The sequence below is a fragment of the Crocodylus porosus genome, unplaced genomic scaffold (assembly GCF_001723895.1).
Source record: "Crocodylus porosus isolate Cpor-Errol unplaced genomic scaffold, CroPor_comp1, whole genome shotgun sequence".
NCBI lineage: Eukaryota > Metazoa > Chordata > Crocodylia > Crocodylidae > Crocodylus > Crocodylus porosus.
The window spans coordinates 918,918-932,713 of record NW_017728949.1 but is presented as its reverse complement, the minus strand read 5'-3'; the positions used below and the strand labels follow the sequence as shown (position 1 = coordinate 932,713).

Genomic DNA, 13,796 nt, shown 5'->3' with positions numbered 1-13,796 from the left:
GATCTCCCGAGGTCCCTTCCAGCCCTGATGTCTATGAAACCTATGAGATTTGTCTCTTTTTATTCAGATAGGCCCAGAGCTTCTCACCATCTTTAATGTGTCTGACCTTATAACATTTGTGAGGTAGGTCTATGTTTCTTTAAGTGATGTCTCCAGTTCAGGGACTTCTCACTCCATTTTGTATCGCCTTGGACATAACTGGTTCTCCCTCTCCTTTTTTCTTGCCTGATCATACCAGAGCTGGAATTGACTCATCTGGAAATTGTTGGGCAGTGTCCACAGAAAGATGTTATTCTTTTATATAGCATTTCAAGCAACTGTGATCTCTCCCTGTTAATCTTTCTCAGCACCTTTTCATTAGTTGCAGCTGATTTTCAGCACTTTTCTACTACTCTGAGCTTCAAACATTCTGATTCACCCCAGTGTCTTTTGTAAGTGCCAACCCTTGAGGGAGGGTCAAAAGTATGTAGTATTTCAGTGATCTCAGGTGGATGCATAACTTTATCTTTTTATGATAAGCCTTTAGAACACGTACAATGAACAACTTGCATGAACTGTCCTTTTTACTTCTTCATCACATCTTCTATCTGACAGTGTCAAAATCCCCGGACACTGAGGCCCATGGCGTACGTTCATTTAATGATGTGATGGGACCTGATCCCAACAGTCACTCTTCCTGAAGTGCCATATGTGCACTGGTAGAGTTAGGGATCAAATCCCAATCATGTCATTACTACCTGCTGGTGCAGGGGGAACCCCTGCACCAGCAAGTTGAAAGAGGAGTGACAGCAAGGGACAGAAGCTTCCCTGCGCTGGGCTGGCGGTCAGCTGATTGTCAGCTGGCTCCCAGGACACTGCTAAGGACTCTAACTGGTTCTGATGTAGTCTGACTGTCAACCTGTTCCTAGATGGCAGTGGGGTCAGTTCAACTCTCTAGTGTGGTCTGGGGGCTGACAGACTGGGGCTAAGTGAGGTATACAATCAGCTGAGTGTTAAAACCCTACACTTGGCAGCTCAAGAGGTTCCTGGCAGGGGTGGGGGGCACAGGGAAGCTTCCCTCCCGAGGGCTTTAAATTGCATTGGAAGCCTCTAATCCCCCAAGCTAGGCAACCTGGCCAGAGCTGCTGGGTGTGGAGTTTAAAGTTCCCAGTGGGGAACCCCAGAGCAGTTGCCTCAGTGATGTTCTTTAAAGCTTCCTGTGTGGGAGGTCTGAGCTCTCCAACTGCCAATATGCCACAAAGCAGTGCCTGGAGCTATAGGAGTGAACCGACCTGCTCCCCAGCTGCCACTTCCATGGATGCAGCTGGGGCTCCCAGCTGCTTGCCTGCTTTTTAAAAGTCAGGGGTGCAGTGAGCCCAAGATCAAAGAAATGCTTGCTGAGGTCAGGCTTACAGCACCCCACCAACAAATGTGCCTCTAGGGATTGGACGGGAGGACCCGATACTGGTCCCAGTCTGATCCCAATGATTAGGTAGGGGATGGCTGCCTTCCAGTCCCTGGGGCTACCCCATGCTAGGTGTCTGCTCAGCTGAGCACTGGGATCTGTCATGGGTCAGCCCTTACATGCCACACATTCGATTTAAGGCACAATACAACTGAGCTACAAGGATGTTACATGTGTCCATACATATGTGGAATTTCTTTGTGGCTTGTTATATTATCACATGGTAAATTGGCTTTATCATGTGGCCAGATTACTATTTATGGCATGATTAACACTTTCATCACAGGTGAAGACAACTGCCTGCTATAAATCCCAGGCAATCAAACAATTTACCCAGGGCCATGTAGGAGGTTTTGGCAGAGCCAGGAACTGAACAATGACGTCTTGTCAACATAAGAGTTCTCTTAGAAGAGCCAAGTTTGCTCAGGGTAGGGAAATATCATGCCCTATAGTTGATGTAGTTCTCCCAGAAAACTCCCCAGCATGGGTACAGCTCTACCTCCAGGGTACTTGCCTTTGAAGGAATCCATGGAATTCAGTAGCAGAAAGAGCCCTTTTAATTTCCCTGAAGGAAACAAGGTTAAAAGCTGCAATGTTTTTACTACAGGAGTATGAAGAAAATATATTTTTTCATTGTAATAGCTTATCCAGCTTGCATTAAATATTAATATAATTGTCTGTCTATACCTTGAATCTAAGTGTAGTGCCATGGTTGTGATTGCTAAACTAAAATGGTTGGCAATAGTAGTCATAACTTTAGTGTTCAGGTCATCAATAAATAAATAAATACATAAATACATAAATAAAATAAAATAAAGAGTTTTGTTAGTTGGGCTTCCGGCTTTCAGCAACTGAAGGACTAGTTCCATTTCATCTCCTGTCAGACATATGTCTAGGTCCATAAATGGATAATCGGATGTGCTTTCACAGTTAAAGTTAGCAAGGGAAGTACCCGTGTAAGAGACTAGAAAGCTGAGGAGCTGCAGATGGAATGGATGGCTAACCATCTGTTCCATGACAAACTGGAGATCAGCATCTCAGTCTCATCTTCCAATGGGAAAACTGAATCCCTGTTAGCTTCAAGTCCTGTGTGGATTATCTGAGGGAGTCAGGGATACCTCATGAGCCTAAAATACAGACAGTACTTGGGTACAATTCTCTGAATAACATTACCTAACAACAGGTATAGACAAGTACCCTGACTCCTCACTCAGCTGGTTATCACTATTGGATATTACCATGAAAAAGCCTTGGAAAGTGTGGCAAACCTAAGGGTAATATTTTGCTAGTAGCAGTCTCACAAAGCACACTGAGAACAATTGCCAATGACCAGGCCTCATAAAAATGTTCAGATAAAATGTGCCTGGTCCAAACCATTGGACCTACTACAACAGTGATTCTCAACCAGGGTTCCACTAGATCCTTTGAAGGGTACTGCAAAGAATGAGGAGATAATCAGATAAATTAAGCAGATAAGATCAGGCCTGCCCTTGCCTAGACAATCCCACACCCCATTGCCTAGGCTCTCTGCAAGGAGGTAAGCACTGTACTATATCCATTACATTTTGAAAGTGGGTGCCACCCAATTCACAAAAGTTACAGAGGAGTGCCTTAAGTCCAAAAAGGTTTGAGAACCACTGTCCTAGAGAGATTGCTAGAATAGGGAAAACACTAAACTCTCCTTTCTGAATATTATCTTCATCCTCAAAGACAGCCTCTGCTCTTTCCAAAATGGTGAGAGAGAGAGAAATAGGCAGAGGCAGAGAGAGAGACAGAGATTACTGGCTCTCCCACATGAATTTTGCTCTTAGAGAAAAGTTTTTCTTGGTAACAGTTTGATACTTCTCATTTTTCCAAGTTGTCCTTGTGGACCTGTAGTCTTGGAATTCAGCAAAGCAAAAGACTTTTAGCTTGTCTGAGTTCTCAGCTACCACTTTATCAAGCTCTTCCACAAGCAGGAATCTGAGAATTTGTGAAACTAAGAATTCACTATGAATAATGCGCTGTACACAGCTGAAGCCACAGACAGTGCACCTGGCCATTAAATTAATTGCCATGATCATCACTGCTGGCTTCTTCAGTCTCATGTGTAATAGGGAATTTCATACAATTGTTCCACTGGTGCTACCATGATATCTGCTGAAACAGAGAAAGCCTTACTATTCAGGCAGGACTATGGCAGCCTCCTGTATTCTTACCACTGTGTTAAAATTAAGCTCAATTACCAAGGTATGGGTGCCAAAATGCATTTTTTCCTCGACAACACCTCTACTAAAAGTTCACCAACCTACCTGCATCTGTGGCCAACGAGTAATTGTCTTAGTCTGTATAGAACTCAAAGGGGTTTTGAGCTGTAGTGGATCAGTGTGATATTTTTTAAAATTAAAATCTAATGCGTAAAGTCTGTTATTTTCAATTAAGACAATGAAATAGAAATGGTAACTGAAGACAGAAAATAAGGCCCCCCAATTTTATTTTCAATAGGCATAAACTACAAAAAGACAGCTTGGTTCTGAAAATTCAGGTTGAAATAGAAGCTAGTACTTGGGAAGCTCATTTAACAGATGAGCAAATCTTAAAGCTAGTGTCGGATACCAGCTTTGGATTGTGCAATGCCATTTAGAGCTCCCTTGCAAGGAAAACTACTTTTTTGAGCCATAAAGGTAGGATTTCCAAAAGGAGCTCAGGCATGTTAAATATATAAAATCCACTGATTTTTGATGACAGACTTCTCTGAAAAGTCCACCCTTTATGCTTTGAAAGTTTTAAAAGATTAGCTTTAAAAATAAAGCTATGAACATTTGGAAAGCAGGACTGAATGTGGAATAGAGGCAATGCTAGCATGTAGTTGCAGGTATCACCACTAACTTTGTAGCTCTTTGTTTACAGGCATTTACAAGGATAAATGCTGAAAACAGGAGGCTCAACTCAAGTGACTCAACACAAGTGATGGTGCAGAATGTAACCATGGGTGCTTGGACACACAACAGGAGTTTAATTCTGTTTAATTCTTCCTAAATTGAAATGGTGGGTTTTTAAAAACCCACCATTTCCACTGTTTCAATTTAGGGAGAACTAAACCCGTATGGCATTCACACAAGGGTGGGGACCCAATCCTTAGAGCTTACCTGCCTCTCCTGCAGCTGGGGGAGTAGAGGGGGCAAGCTGCCGGCGGGCTGAGCGGTCCCTGAGCTGTGGGGAGGTCCGGTGCTACCTTCTGCGGTGGCAGCAGTACCCCCCAGACAGCACCTGCCCTAGGCAGTCCCGAGGGGCACTGCAGCTGTAGAGAGAAGCATAGTTTCCCTCCCTTCCCCCCACCCCTGCAGCTCAGGCAGGCAGGCTCTGGGAGGGGAAAACCCCCCCAAAAAGAACAGGGTTCTCACCACTTTTTTTTTTCTTCCTCCAGTTGAGCCTGCCTGCACAGGCTGCTGCCGGGTCACACAGCCCCTGAGCTGTGCAGGGCCTGGTGCTTCCCTCCACGGCTACAGCGCCCCCCTGCGACCATCTGAGCCAGGTGCCAGCAGGCAGGTGCTGCCTGAGGCAGGCACTGCCACCACAGAGAAAGGCACCAGGGTCCCCTGTAGCTCAGGGGCTGTGCGATCCAGCCCCAACCCCACAGCCATGGCAGAGGCAGGTAAGCTCCATCACCTCTGCACTGTCCTGGCTGCCTTTCCATTGCCTGGGACTGCCCAGGAGCAGCTGGCTTGACCCTGGGGCAGAGCAGCAAGGCAGCAGGGGGCGGCTGGGTGTGCTGGCAGCCGAAAGCGGCGGGGATGGTGCATGGGGCACTGGAAGCTTGCCAAGTTCAGGCTTCCCCAAGTAAGTTTGCTTCCAGCGCGCCGTGCACTCTTGCACTTTGTTAGGTAGCAAACTAAAACACCTCAAAGGAGTTTAAATGACTTTGTAATGTAGCAAGATAAAAGTGGAATACACTGCCAAGCGTGCAAACAACAACGTCATTAAAGCGGTGCAAAAGGGCATTTAAGCCGCTTTAAAAGCCAATTTTGTTGCATGTACAAAGGCCCCATAGCAGCACATTTCATTTCGGACTAAAGGGTTCACTAACTTAGCCTACAAGCTCAGCAAAGTCAGAGCATGAAGCATTAATACTATGTAAGATGAATGTATTTCAGGCATTTAAAAAAAAAAAAAGGCCTAGGAGAATTAAATAATTAAATCTGTGTTAATGCAGCATTAAAGGCACTTAAAGCCAGGGCATCTTAAAAATTCAAAATTCCCATACCATAAGGTTTGTAGGATGGAAGTTCCAACTTCACCTGTGTTCTATAGTGCTGGATATCATGGAGGTGTTCAACAAGTAAATGTATTTCTTACCACACGAGGTACGGCTGTGCTATTCTTTTTCTATCATTCTATTCCTATCAAACAGTAAGCGAATATTTACATTCATTAATGCATGTCATTATCTACTGAAACACTACACAGAGTACATGAACAGGTGTGGACATGCAGTGTAGGCAAACTGTAAAATTGTTCCCATGACGTTTGTAGGTACTTCTGGACTTGAGCCTTTTTTCAGCCTGACTTCTTTGCAATCATGCAAACCATGTTGTATAGAATGAAAGATACATATATTTTTTTATACGTTCAAGGATAAAAGTCACGACCTGTAAAAGCTGCAAGAACAAGAACCAGAGAGCAACTAATCCAGCACCTCCCACCCCTCTTTCTGGATGTAATCCAGTTATTGCTATCCCTTTCTAAAAGATGAATTATATCTAATAACTTTACACTAAGGAACTGACTGTGGTCAGCACAAGCGTGGAGGACTGTGCTTTTTAAGCACAAGGTATAAAGAACCAGGCAGACAATGAGTATAGAGGATCCTCCTCTCCTGCTTTCCTGAGAGTGCAGCTGTGCAGCTTCCAGTTGCTCTGATCTAATAGCAAAAGAGTCCCAAAGGGGACAATGTAGCTAAGCACCTCATTAGCATGCTGAGGACCTGCTTGAGCCCATATATAGGGCTCGACTATTCTCTGCCACTCTCCCTCCCTTTTTACTCTGTGCCCTTGAAAGGGAAAGAACAGATGCAAAGAGATTTGTTCCTTCGCATACAGAGTATATACCTAGTGCTTGGCCCCACAAACAGCATCTGCATTTGCTTGTGCTGAAGCAAGAGCACCCTGCTTCTTACTGTTTACGCGTGTGCAGAATTAAGGCCTAGACATATGCTATACATCAATATGTAATTATGTACATATTTCCAGCCATACCCAATCTACATGAAAGCACCCTCTTTCAAGATGGGAAGCGTCTTGAGAGTGGATGGTAAACCCGTTACATCACCTTTTATTTGGGTCACTGAGCAGAAGCCCTCATCAGATTACCACCGCCGATCTGTAATCTCACATGAAAATGCCTTCTTTGTCAGAGTGAAAGCTTCCTTTTGTAGTTAATGTTTCCTAGCACGCTTTGCTTCAAGAGCTCATGGGGATTGAGAAGAAAGGGAAGGTGAAACATTAAAATTATGACAACTCAGCCATGCTTCTCTTTCCTACTCTTCTCCAGGGAGGCCAGGGAATGTTGCTATGGTGACAACAGCTGCAGGGTTGAGTGACAGATCTCTTGAGAGGAGTGTCTGGGAACCAAAATGCCTCGAGTGAAAAAAACAAAACAAAAAAAAACACCCAACACTGCTAGAGCAAGCTGTTAGAATATGCACAGGCAAAGCAGATTTGAAAGGTGCATTTCATTGTGTTCAGAAGAAGCGTGAAATAAAGCGCTCTTTCCACAGCATGCACGAAGGTAGTGATGCTTCTTTTAGCAAAGGTTAACTGTAGGTCCTTGGACTTCAGATCACATCATTTCAGAGCTGGCTGTCATATTGATTCAATGAATTTCCTGCCTCGGTAATGAGGTATCACCAGGGCAACTAACCAATAGCTGTTTCCAAGAGTATAAATCCCAGCCTCCCAGCTTGATTTGGGAGTAGGGAAAGAGGAGAGATTTCAGGCTGCATTTAGGAAGGGAAATAACAATAAAGACAAATCGACCCGATAGACAGCACAAAAGGTGCAGGTTGCAAAGCAGGAGACAAGATGTCAGTTGAGGAGAGGGCAGGAAGCAGAGAAGTAAATGCAAAGACAGGCAGAGATTTAGAGAGTTAGAAAAAATTACTACATTAAAATTATTCCAACCTAGCTAAATTCTACTTTCTCAGTTGACAATTTTTTTTTGTTTTACTTTTTATTATTTTTTATGGTGGAGTAGCATGGTATGCAATTCTTTCCTATCACATCAGAAGAGAATGTATTTTGTGCCTGGGCTGGTACATTTTCCTCACCATTTTTGTAAGGCTGCCTGACAAAAATTTTTAGAGTACTGACAGATGTGTATTTGCTGGGTTATAATGCAAGAACAACTCTCGTTTCCCCTGCATTAAACAGGAATGATTTCCTGAAGTGACTGCTATGCACAGCTGTGCTGCTCTGATAAAATTATTTGGAAATAGTGCACTATATTATATTGACATGATGCATGATCTTGGCACACTGTACATGCCCACTGAACAGGCCTCTGTCTTGAAGAAAGAGCTATTCCACCAGCTAACCAATTTGGGGTGCGTTGCTGAAGGGAAAATACCCAGAGTCTTTGTGACAGTCCTTGTTTTATGATAGCAGCTCATTTGTTTCCAGAAAGGTAGATCATGGTGACAGAGGCCACAGATCCAGTATATAACCTTCAGTTGTACTTCTGAACTGTGCTGATCTTCCCAACTAGCATTTGCACAATGACCATTCAAGTTGAGTCAAAGGATAGGTCTTCATTGCAAGAAAAATGTTTTTAGATCTACTGCAAAATCCTTGTAGAAACAGTGAGTTTCCAGAACTTACCACCCCATTCATTCCTGACTTACCCTAATTTTCTTATGGCAGAACTACAGAGTCTAGAGATGAGGGGGGTGAAGAGATTTCTTAAGGGTAGAAGACATTAGATCAGGGGATTGGCAACTTATAGGCCAGATCTGGCCCATGCAGTCTTTAAATTTGGCCTACAGAGTTGTGGCTTCATTGGCATTCAGCAGTGGGTACTGTGTCCGTGCGATACCAGTCAGGGACCCGAGACTTCAGCAGCCGGGAGCTCTCCTTGCAAAATGCTGCAGCCAGGTGAAGCAGCAAGAGAGGCTGGATCCTAGTGTCCACCAACCTCAGACCTAGCCTATTCTTTCTGGAGGTCATATAGTCTTAATAATCAAATTTTAATTGAATTAACAACTAGCCAAGTCTTACCATTTTTTCAATGCAAAACACAAACTTCTATTTTTAACTCTGATAAGTTATGTACCTAAGGGGTTTTTACAGTAATAACTGCCCTATTTCAGAGCCTATATATTTTATGAAACTACAAACCATTTAATGATTAGAGACTAAAATGGATATTTAAGAGGGAGGAGGGAGAAAAGGCAACCAAACTGCTGTTTGTTATCTGGTATTTCTTTTACATTTAAGTCTCCCTCCATCTGGAAAACAGTGTTAATAGATGAGTCTGCAGTAACATTAAAAGGCAAAAATGACAAAGTTCTATTACATGTTCATAAGCATTTACATTTAAATCTCCTAAACTGTAGTGTGACCTATTTTACTCAATTTCAGCTTTATTTTTTTCCAAAGTAACTATAATCATGATGAATGTAAAACTTCTGAATTTTGCTTCTTTATTTTTTTTTTAAAGGTAGCTGAATAATTTCTTTACAAAAATGAAACATTCCCACTTGCAGAATTCAAACTATTGAAAGAATCTAATATTGCAAAAAATACTTATTTAAAGAAAAATTCTGGTTAGATCACCTCTTTCCCTCCACTCCGCCTTAGTTGTCTTGCCCTCCTGAAAATGCAATTAAAGTTTGTTTTTAACTAGAATTTGTTGCTGAGGGCACGTGTACTTGAGCCATTTACCGCAAGTAAAAAGGGGGAGAGCTACTGCTTGGATACCTCACAGTAGATGAAAAATTAAGTCACTAGTGGTTTAACCCTATTTCACTGAGAGCTAAACTACTGTAGTTTAGCTTTCATCCACAGCAGAGTAAGAGCTAACATGGAACAGCTGATGCCTGGTAAATTCACCCCTGCCCCTCTTTCCTCCCCTAAACCTTCTGCCTCAGTAAATATATGATGTGCCCATCCTCTTATTTTCCCTGTAATTTGTCAGTAAGAGAGGATTAGGATTTCAGGTAAGAAATCCTCAGAAAGAATCAAACCATTAGGAAAGTGGCCCTAGCAATGAAAAGACAGCAAAGAAATATAGAAATGGTGACACGGAAGCAGAACTGCCTATTGTTTTTCAGCACTTTCAAGGCTTCAGTGGATCTTGGAAGTCTCAGTTTTTATGTTGATTATTCCTTCTTCATTACCTCAAACCTGCAAGTGCCCCATCTGCTGGTAAGCAGATGAACTGGCATATTAAAATGAGAAAAGCTGAACTGTAAACAGAAAAGAATGAGGTTGGAGACTAAAATACAGGGAAAATATAAAATGAAAAAGAATTTTATTTAAAAAAAAAAAGTCAAGGAAACTCTAGACAGATTTAACACTGTACCAGGTATTTAATTACATACCTTATGAACATCAAACGAGCATCTTCTCTTTTGCTGATGAGCTTACAGCAAGCATTATTGGTTCATTACCATTTCTTGCCTTTGGCTGTAAGAGGCAGGACTCTAAACAGCTCCTCATTTGTACTTTGCAGACAAAAATCTCATCTCCTCTGAAGGCAATTTGAAGAATGCAAGATAACAAACAGAAGCAGGAGGAGCAGTGAAGTAAGATAGGGTTCGAGTTACAGAAATGGAATTTTGGATCTCACAAACCTACATTGATTTCTTTAGGATTTTCACGGGTAACTTCAGGGCTTGCAGAGCACTCTGGTAATTAAGAGCAGCTTGTCCCCTTCCTCTCCATCCAAATCTCAGATAAGTGATTGCAATTTATCAGGCAAATTAAGATTACACATGAGGAATTTCTCCTGCAGGTAAGGAGTAAACAAAACAAAGGCACTGCTCCCAGTCCTATTTCAGAATCATGTTCCAGAAGTACAGAGCCTGCTACATTAAGGGTTTGGTTTTTTTAAACAGTTTCACATCTTAATTCACAAATACCATGAATATAGTTGTATCCATTAAACAGGCCTCCATAAGGGTAATGCTTTATGCAATTTTAATTTCACTCAGGCGAAAGGTTGTTTCATAAAGCCAGAAGAATACATGTTTTCCAGGGATTAGAGTTTATTAGATGTTATTAAAGCAAAATTAATGAATTGCTTATGTGCCATGCAGTGTACATGCTTGTGATTTTTAGACACAACAGCGACAATATCTTTTTATCCTCAAAGTACCACACACAACAACCCCCTCCAAAAGGTAGATTCATATGTGTTTCAGCCCCAGTTTGTAGATGGGCAAATGGATAGAGGAAGTAACCTGCTTATCACCACAACAAACTGGCAGAAGATGCAGGATTAGAAGTCAGGGCATCTCTACTCCAAGTCCTATATTCAGTTCTCACCTGTATGCCACCTGCCTCTTCTGTGTAGCCATGGAAAGGCTAGTCCACTCTCTTTCAACCCCACCTACGTTCATGGGGTTCATGCACATGATTTTGGGTATGCTTTGTGAGTTTAGCATGTGTTATTTTTACAGCTAGCTTGAAACAAGAGGAAGGGAAAACCAAAAGTAAGAAGGAGAAGAAAAAAACTCCAAGTCAGCTAGTTTATAAAATGACAAACCAGATACCTGACAACACTACTATGCCGATCCACCAAATTGTCATATAGATAGAAACTGGACCCTTTAATTTATTTTTAATGATTTCTACTGTCTTTCACAGGCAAATGACAGCTTAGTTCTGCCTTCCTTCAGGCTGATGGAAGACAGTCTAGACAAGAGAGATTGCAATTTTGATCTGTACAGTGATAAAGAAAGCTAATGGAAATCCTCAGACAGATTGATAAACTACCATCAAAGAGTTGTCCCCTGCTGTTTAACAGGTTTAGCTGCAATAAGTGACCATAGTGTTCCATTTGCAGAGCAGGGTTTAGTCTGGCATAGCAATGAGACAGGATTTTTTTAATCACTTGTCTATGCCTATAATCTAAATCAAACTTACTTCTCAATTCCCTTGGCTATTCAATCAGAAATGGTAATTTAGAGGTGACCTGTCAGCAATGTATGCTTCCCATAACTTTTTTCTACAGGGAAACCCACCTAGCTCACATCTCATGAAGGTAAGGGTAATTGAGTACAGTAGCCTTGAACTAATAATGAAACACAGCAAACTGCCACTGAACAAACAAAAAGTTAAGTCCTTAGAGAAGTACCTGTAGGGAGTGGTTAGCCCTCAGAAAATTAGAAATAGTGTGGTCCAGCTGTCACCAATTAATTACTGATCCTCACAGACTGCTGGGAGTGGGATTATCTGGAACCCTTGTAAATCATCAATGGAGAAAGCCAATGGGAAGAGTTACCTCCAAGGAAGGGGAGCTTTGTGTTATTTCCAGGACAAGGACCCAGTGAAAGACTGGTAAATAGCTGAAGTGCAGTCCAGGAGCAGAGGTAAGGACAGCCTTTGAAAGCAAGGTCCTATGCCAAGAAATTTCTGGGTAAAGACTGGGCCTGCCTCCTTTTAGAGTAGACAATTGAAGTTCTTAAGGGGAAAAGACTAATTGTACTTGGAAAACTTGAAGCACATAAAACAGAACCCGGATGCATAAGTTGATACGTACAAATTCCATTTGCATCTATTTTACTGGAGATTAAAGCGCTGCCACATTCCCATTTCTGTGTGATCAGACCATACTGGCTCTCACCACCAGGCAATAAGCTGGTAATGAACAAGGACATTAAACATTACAAACCCCAAAGATCTGACTATTTTGCAAGCCTTTTAAGAGTTTAATCAGGTGCAAGTTTCCATTCTTGGTCTATTAATAATTACGATACGATTTACCTGCATTTACAAATCTTGAGCAGCTACTATAGAGACAAACTTTCCAACAGGTTTTATTCCTCTATTTCCCACACCCAACATTTAACAACTGCCTCCCTTATTGCATATTTACGGAGGGTCAAAGGCTGCTTTCGAAACTCGAACTGACATAGGAATATGCAACTTAAGAGCCATTTCTTTCAAGATACTGTTTTTTATGTTTATTCAATAATGTTTTCTGACTGGCTGAAGGTATATTTCCATATCTATACAGTTGTGGAAGCCAGAGGCTGCTCCACTTTTATACCATTAATTGCTATGATGGAACCAGATTCTCACAATAAAGGCCAGTTAGGAACTAAATGGTGTAATTCGGGGAAGAGGAGTTAAACTCTGCTTTGATTTCTCAGGCTCATAGGAGTTTGAGGTTGATATGGAAAACTTACAGGTAGGAAGGAAATTTGTCCCATAATGGTCTGACTGTTACGTAGAGGCCTTACGTGAGGTGGGGAAGGGGAAATCACCACTGTAATAAATGACTGGAAAGTCCTATAGTAGAGCAGGGTTTATCAAGATACCTGGTAGAGGGCTGATGCTCACTACTCTCCAGTGACAAACTTTGTTTGAGAACAATCTGTCAGAGTATCAAACTTTTTACAGTGTTGTACAGAGCCCCACATATGTTGGCTCCCATAAGGCAGCAAGGTGCTCAAGCTGGCTGAAGTGATGCAAGTACCAGCATAGGCTCATTCAGAATGCAGGAAATCAGGACTGTGGTTAGAACCTAGATTCTGCCTGCTAGTTTTGGAGTAATTCCCTGACTTGCACTCTCTTTGGTACAACACAAGCCAGTATCTACTGAAGTGGACCCAAGAACTCCTGAAAATGATTCAGGAGACTGTGACCTTAGCCAACTACAACACAGAAATGTTCATGCAGACTTGTCACCTTTGTGAGGTGGAGCTGGCAAAAGAGTGATTATGTTGTGTGAACACTGAGCTGAGATTTCTTGCTAAACTGAAACTTTTAAAATGTATTCATTACATCCCTCCTGCCAGAGGTAGGGACAATCTCAGGGATAGCTCTGACAGGCCTTGGGTCAGCGCAGAGGTAGTTAGGGATCTTCTGGAAGGGCTGGACATTTTTAGATCTGCAGGTCCAGATACCCTCCACCCAAGGGTGTTGAGGGAGCTGGCAGGGGTCATCGCGGAGCCTTTGGCCCAGCTGTATGAGCCTTCATGGTCATCTGGCCAGGTGCCAGGGGATTGGAAACTAGCCAATGTGGTCCCCATTTTTAAGAAAGGGAGGAAGGAGGACCCAAGTAACTATAGGCCCATAAGCCTCATCTCAGTCCTCGGGAAGATCTCGGAGAAAATCATCAAGGAGCACATCTGTGGGGGGCCAGCAGGGGA

General features: G+C 42.5%; 1 protein-coding gene across 1 annotated transcript in view; it reads right to left on the bottom strand.

The window, feature by feature from the left end:
- MYO1D (myosin ID) overlaps positions 1-13,796 on the bottom strand; it is a 262,183-nt gene that overhangs the window by 132,174 nt on the left and 116,213 nt on the right. The window lies entirely within an intron of this gene.